The sequence below is a fragment of the Neopelma chrysocephalum genome, unplaced genomic scaffold (assembly GCF_003984885.1).
Source record: "Neopelma chrysocephalum unplaced genomic scaffold, ASM398488v2 Primary Assembly neopelma1_44, whole genome shotgun sequence".
Taxonomy (NCBI): Eukaryota; Metazoa; Chordata; class Aves; order Passeriformes; family Pipridae; genus Neopelma; species Neopelma chrysocephalum.
The window spans coordinates 6703256-6710413 of NW_020897703.1; the positions used below are offsets into that span (position 1 = coordinate 6703256).

At 38.5% G+C, this 7158-nt stretch overlaps 1 protein-coding gene across 2 annotated transcripts in view; it reads right to left on the minus strand.

The window, feature by feature from the left end:
• SATB2 (SATB homeobox 2) overlaps positions 1 to 6897 on the minus strand; it is a 227519-nt gene extending 220622 nt beyond the window's left edge. For both annotated transcript variants that reach the window (XM_027678203.1, XM_027678202.1), the window contains exon 1: positions 6755 to 6897. The gene's annotated coding sequence lies outside the window, so the exon portion shown is untranslated. The remainder of the gene's footprint in view (positions 1 to 6754) is intronic.
• Between the last annotated feature and the right edge of the window lie 261 nt (positions 6898 to 7158).

Below are 7158 nucleotides of genomic sequence, written 5' to 3' on the forward strand. Positions count from 1 at the left end.
AAACAAAAACCAACAACAAAACCCCACCCAAACAACTTTAAGTCTCTCCTCTTGGTAGAGAGACTAAAATGTTGGTATGCTGCTCATCTTCGTGTTTAACAAAACTCAGTAACATTTTATTTTATTTGGGTACTGAATGTTAGAATGTTAATATTTGAAGGTTTGACATTCAAATATTGCTTTATTATCAATATCCCCACATTTGTGCATATCAAATATCAAAACAATGCCCTTTCATGAAAAAAATACAAGTCTTATTTTTCTATCAAATAGAAGCATTTAGACAGCAACTTTGAGCTGGTATGACAAAAAAAACCCACTTACAAGAGCTGCAAATCTCAAGTACTTCAACAAAAAGAAATTAATAGTAAAGACAAAAGCTTTATACTGCCTCCATAATAAAAACCTTCTCCACAAGGAGAAATCTGAATTCTACTGATTGGCTTTGTGTCATTTTAATATTTGACCTAATTCAAAACTCACATGCATCTGAGAACACTTATGTCACTGTCCTGCATGTGTTTATTTTAATATAAGGGAACATTTTCTGGCTCTTTTTGAATAAAAGAGCTGTTCTGATGCTGGCACTGTAAAAACTCTTATCAGTCTATTGGCTTTTTAAACATGCCTATACAATTGAAACTTCTTTTTATAATGTCTAGCTCTATGAAAGTACCACTCACAGACAATCCTGAGCATTCTTAGACGTATACAGCTGTGTCTTTTTGGTAGACAACTGTCTTTCACCTCACTGGCAATATTCAAACCCTACATATGAATCAGTCAGCTACTTTCTGCTGGTAGGTGTACCAATGTCCCCATTCACATAAACACCTTTCTCCAAGTTTAATGTTATCATTAACTAGTATCCATTTCAATTAAAACCCATGTGTTTAATACTTCTTGAAAAACTATCATAGGAAGGACTCCTAACTCCCAATTTGTTCAGTAAATTTCTAGTCGGGATAATGTGAAATGTGTCCAAGGAAGATAAGAAAAAAGTAAACCTATTATCAGTAGGTTTGAATTCAGTCTAGAACAGCTGGTATTTGCAACAGCAAAGCTCTGCAAACAGAAGAAGGAAAAAGCAATGGCAGATACATCAGACAAGTGGGAAATAAGCCTCATCTTTCTTCTGATCAGAGAGAAGTTTCTTTTGGGAGAAGAGTTAAAAATGTTTTAGGAACATAAAAAACAAGATGTCTTCTTAAGTAACATACCAGCAGGAGTTGCTTTAATTAAATGAGATTGTTATAGGCATAAGTATTTAGCATTGCTACTTGACTATATTCATGCCCTAGGGGAGGATAAAAATTTGAGATTTCAAGTATGCAGTAAATAGCAAAAACCTCAACTCTCCATATCATGCATATATATATAATTTTCTGCCTACACTTGAAGGCAAGTCCTTTGATAAAGCTGAAGAGAATTACATGTTTAAATACTTTGAATGGTAATAATTTAAGTATTAGATATAGTTTTATTTACAGTATTGTATATATTACTATTGCTGAAATCTTCCAAATCTATCTACAAACAAAAGGGATATTCCTCATCCACATTATGCACCGACTGCAACAGGATTATTTGCATAGAGAATGAAGAATCACTTGATACTGTAAAGTGACAAACATTGCCTGTTGCACACTTTCCACTGTCATTACCTATTGGAAAATATAACTGGAAGCTGAAGAATTCCTGTATCCACTGGAAGTCCTGTAGTTAAATCTGTCCCTCATTTGACATTGCCATATTCGACTTGAATAATACTTTTTTAAAATCAGCATCCCATAAACAAATGAACTGTAACAGAGTCCTGAGCTTTTGCAGAGCTCTACCCAAGAAAATACTGTTCTCTGACAAACAGCTTACTTCAAGTTGAGGACCTATTTGCCTTCTGTTTGTGTAATGTACCATGTAAGCAATGTCTCAAACCACTTTTGGAAAAAAAACTAGACCAGTCAATGTGGTATCAGTTCCAGAAACCCACGGTGCAAAGATACCATCTGAGGCCAAATTCTGACCTCATTTTTGTGGATGCAGCAATCAAAGTTAAAAGATGGGATGGTAGAAGTTAATCACATGCTCAGTATAGTGTGTTATCCATCCACAAAGTCAGAATATTCTAAGGAAAAGAATAAGAGAGAAGGGAAATTGAGATACAAGCACACAAGCCAGAATTTCATAATTTCACTGCCAAACCTCAGACTGCAAAAATAGTTAGGGGGCTGAGCTTTGTCCATTTCTTTAAGCAATAAAATCCCTTTCTATTATACTTCTTGGGCCACTGTATGTTCTCTTAAATCCCAAATATATTTCCTAATTTATATTGACTTACACCAGACAGCATAAAGCTTCCTTAAGCCACGAGATTTTCTTGTATGCTTAAACAAACTGCAAAGCACAGAAACTTTGCATTTAACCATGTGCTCTATGAACAGCAGAACTACCAAAGCTTTTTTATGGACTTGTGTCTTTTGCTCTTAAATTTTCTATCAAAGTAATTCCAGCCCTTCGTACCCACCATGTTTTCTGTGCACTGGACCAGGACAGAGACAGCACACGCTGGTTCCAATGCGCACACTCAACACAGTGAATTTTCAGTGTATTGCTTTCAAACATGCTATACAGAGGCTGAATTTCCCCCAGCTTTCCTCCAGCAGGGGCATTCATTTGAGTCATCCTAATCTATTAATTCAGCAGTTTTCCCAATATTCCCAGGTTATCTGCAAGTCCTGCTCTCCACTTAGAGCAGCCAATAGAGGCAATGGAAAGGACTGACAGAAAGGTATTAGAAAGATAGACAGATGCGTGATTAAACAAAACCAATTTCCACAGGAAAACAGAACAAGAGAAAGAGGTGTTTTAAGCAGTAGCAGTGGTTCCAACTACTTTGTACATTCTTAATTTTTTCAGCATTGAAAAAAAACAGAAATGAGATCCTATATCCTGGTTTTTTAGCAGCATCTCCACACAGCTGACATAAAAGGAACATGGATTTATTTTTCATGCTGAAAAGCTTTTATTCTCACTTTCATACAACTCAGTAAATTGCCCAGAGAGTGATTTATTCTCCCCTATGATCTCCTGAATATCCATACACACACAAAAGATGGATGCTGGCAGGCAGAGCTGTCAGTAGGAATTTCAGCAGAAGTAAATTGTTTAGTACTTATAATGGAGCATAATAGCTGTAATTTCATTTGAACTGTTGCCACTAATAAAATTACAAGCCAAGACCCTGCCATTCATCACTGTGCAGCCACAGGGAATTTCTCTGTGCACACTTCACCACAGAGACAGGTAACTGAGTCCTTAAAGTGTTACTATACCCAAAAGAATGATGAGCCAGGCCCAGCACTTTCTCTCAATAGTGAAAGACACAGCTGCATATCAACTGCAAAGGAGTTTCCTACCAGTTTTTACCAGGTGTTTTCACAGTTATTCCAATCCTCTGCCAAAATGCAAACTAGCAATTTCAATGCATATGCAGTTAAAAATGTTTAAAAGAAAACTAGAATACAAAATATAATATACAGATATGCAAATATGTATATATGCACACTGCACATGAGTTGGGCAGGAAGCATGTTCTTCTGAAGATCACTGAAATACCATGAAATATTACAGTTACTACATATGAACACATATAAATTCAAATATATGGAACATTTTGCTAAAGTTATTATTGTCACATCAGGAGACAGTTGTTCTTCACCCAGAATTTCAGTGAAGCACCTATTAAAATGCTTTAGTTTAAGTGCTATGATTAAAACAAACCACAACATATTTTCTTGATCTACGGAAATGATACAACCAGAATGCTATTCTGTGCTGTTTATGTGGGCTCTGAATGAAAGCACGGGATTAGCATACATGCTACAGAGGCAAGGAAACACAGACAATTCCAGAAAAAGTTCTTTGAGTGTCGTAAAGACGACTTTTGCTGTGGTACTCTTTCTAGTTAGAAACTGTAGATGTAGTTGCCTCTGCCAGGTTAGACTAATTAACCCCTCTGCAGGAGCCACAAAGGCCTGTATAGGAACTCAGAGAGACTGAAGAGGCAAGTAAGCCCTTCGTTCTCTCTCTCTAGAGGAATTAATGTTCACGTGCATGTCTCTCATCACAGCTAATCAACCATGAGACACCTTATTTCTGCCAAACTCCCTGAGATGTATTGGTAGATTTCTGCAAAGTCATGAAAAAACATTATGCACTTTACTTCCCTGTCCCACCTACAGAAGGAAGGAAAAATGAGCAGTGAGCTGCACATGCAGGACTGGCTCTTCTGCTGCAACTCAGTGGTCAGCTCATGACTGATCTCGTGTATAAAAACTGTGAGGGCTGCTGTGGGGAAAGAAGAGCAGATGTAGGAAGAGCAGCAACATGTGAAAAGAAAACATCTTTCTTTTTACAATAATAGAGAATAGAGCAAGAAAAAATTGTAAATTTGTAAAGAAGAAGAAAGCAGAAGAAGAATGAGGCATCACAGAGAAAAGAACAAACATGAAGGCAGACAAAGGCCCCTCAAAATACAGTATATCATGGATGATATTTTTAAGGATTGACACACAAATATAGAATCCACTTATTACAATAGCCACATGACAAAGTTTGGAAGCAAACTCAGGGTGATCAGTTTCCATTAAAATTTATATTATGCCATGGAAGATTTTTTGGATCTTCTTGAGAGTAGGAATAGGTTGGTGCTTTCTATTCTAAGGGGGGGAAAACATGTCATGTACACCATTATTTCCTATAACCAAAAAAGAGCAATTTTCATTATTTGGTAATTGTATGCATCTGAATTCTGACGAAGATACAGACTAATTTTCATGTTCTCCCATAAGGCTCATATAGCATTTGGGATGAAGCTGAAAGCCTGTATGCCACCTTGTATATTAGCTTTAATCACCTGGTAACAGTTGCATAATGAACACACTGTAAAAGGATTTCTGGGCAGAAGTGCCAGCATCAACTTTAGTTACCAGAATTGTCACCACAACACTAATAATATCTGTAAACCATTCTGGGCAAGTTAATCTTTCATCTGGAGAAACCACAGGAGGAAATATAGGCCACAGGAGGATAAGAGGACAGATTTATTTTTTCCATGCTACTGATAGTAATTATTCACATTTCTCAACAATAATTACTACATTGGAAACTTTCACTCTCCTTACCACTTCCCTTTGATGGATCCTTACTACTTCATCAGATATCATAACAGAGCTCTGCCTTTGCAAGCAAACCTTACCAACCAAGGTCCAAGTAACAGATTTTCAGAGCACAGGCATTATTTTTCCTCTGCTTCTCTTTTTTTTTTAAATTATCATCTTCCTATGATGTGCATACAGTTAGTAGGTCTCACCTAGTATTGCTTTAGCACAGGACCTAATGGGGAACAAAAGTGATAAGGCTTCACTGGCCCTTCTATTTAAAAGTTTTAGCATCAGCATGAACCAGAACTGCTCAAAATTGGATTAAGAAAATCTTCCTCTATGAACTGAAATAAACAGTTCTACAGTTGTATGAAGGAGCTACAGTTCTTTTCCTGAATAATTTTGCTTCATTAGCAAAGGCATTAAGAAAGTTTCCAGTCAGATTATACCCTTTGGGCACACTCACAGGGAAAACTCCTAGGAGCTCAGGTAGGAATTCCCAGAAGAACTCTACTTTCAAAGACTGACTTTGGAACTGACTGCTAGCTTTACAGTAAAGGCATTAGAAATATTGTCTATATTAATTATCTGCTAACCAAAAAAAGTATTGTTGAAATGCACCTCTGATATCAGTCTTCTAAGACATGAAGGGTTATTATAACCAGATAAACTGTTCTGATACGGATTTTTCAAACTGAACCACACAGCACCATCTTCTGGTGACCAGAAGGTGGATTTTTTTTTTCAGGCTTTGAGAAACAAGCTTTAAACATATCAAAGACAATTTTCATAAAAAAAAAAAAACAAACACAAAAAAACCCAAAAAAAGTAGTGTTAAGTTTAAAAATAAGCAGTTTAAGACAAACATCTATAAAACACAAGTCAACAAAAATTTTAATTAATCGCTGTTATTCCTAGAAACACAAAGAGAAAAAAATATCCTTTAAAATGTCTTACTCCATCAAGAGGGCCAGGCATCAACCTTGTTCTAGTTTCTACAAATAAAGAAAAATATGTATTGCTCATAATTAAATAATGGAATCTCAAGTATATATCACAACATGATGTCCTTCTGAGCGTCTGTGTGGACCCTCAGCGACAAAGGTTCAGGTCTGCTTTCTGGAACAGCCTTTGGATGAGCTTTAGAATACAGAAACTAAGAACTGTTTAGCTGGTTCTGGAATGACCCAAAGACATACTCACAAAAAGTAGAAGTGTGTCAAGGAGATCATGACCACATCATTGATCAAACTGAATCTCTGTGAGCAGGCTGCACAAAAACATGCAGGCTACGATTTATACTTAGAAAACAAGCCGTTCTAAAGCATTCTGTTTGTTTCTAGCCTGCTACGTGAACAAATAATCTTAATACCACCATATTTCCTTTCATTTGTTGAGTTTTCCAACAAGAAGAAACCAGTCAATAGTTTGATTACTTGATTACACAATCACCGGTCCGTTAACGCTGCTTTCTTCACAACTGACTCAACTAGTGAGAGTCAGACTTAGCACCTGGTGGCTTCCCAGGTTTGCATACAAGTGCTTTTAAGTAGACTAGGAAAACGCAGCAAAGGAATGAACACGTGAAATACCAAAATTCCAGAGAAAGCAACCGGGTACTGTCAGGAGTAAAGGACAGACTCTATTTCCTTGCTTTGTTTGCCGTGTAGAATGCAGAGTTTGGCACAACTGCACGCACGAAAGCCTCTCTCCCAGCGTCCATCCCCGCGGACAGAGACGCCCCCTCACGGCCCTCGCCGCTGCCCTTTCAACGGCTCCGTGACGTCACGGCGGGGGCGGGGCACCGGCGCGGCGCGCGGCGCGCACGTGCGGCGCCCCCTGCCTGCTCCCTCCCGAGGGCTCCGCGGGCGGGGCCGGCGGGCGGGGCCGGGTGGGTCGCGCAGGCGGGGCGGGCTCTGCGCTGTACGCGTTCCTCGCCGCTGCCGTGTCGTCGCGGAGCCGTTGAAAGGGCAGCGGCGAGGGCCGTGAGGGGGCG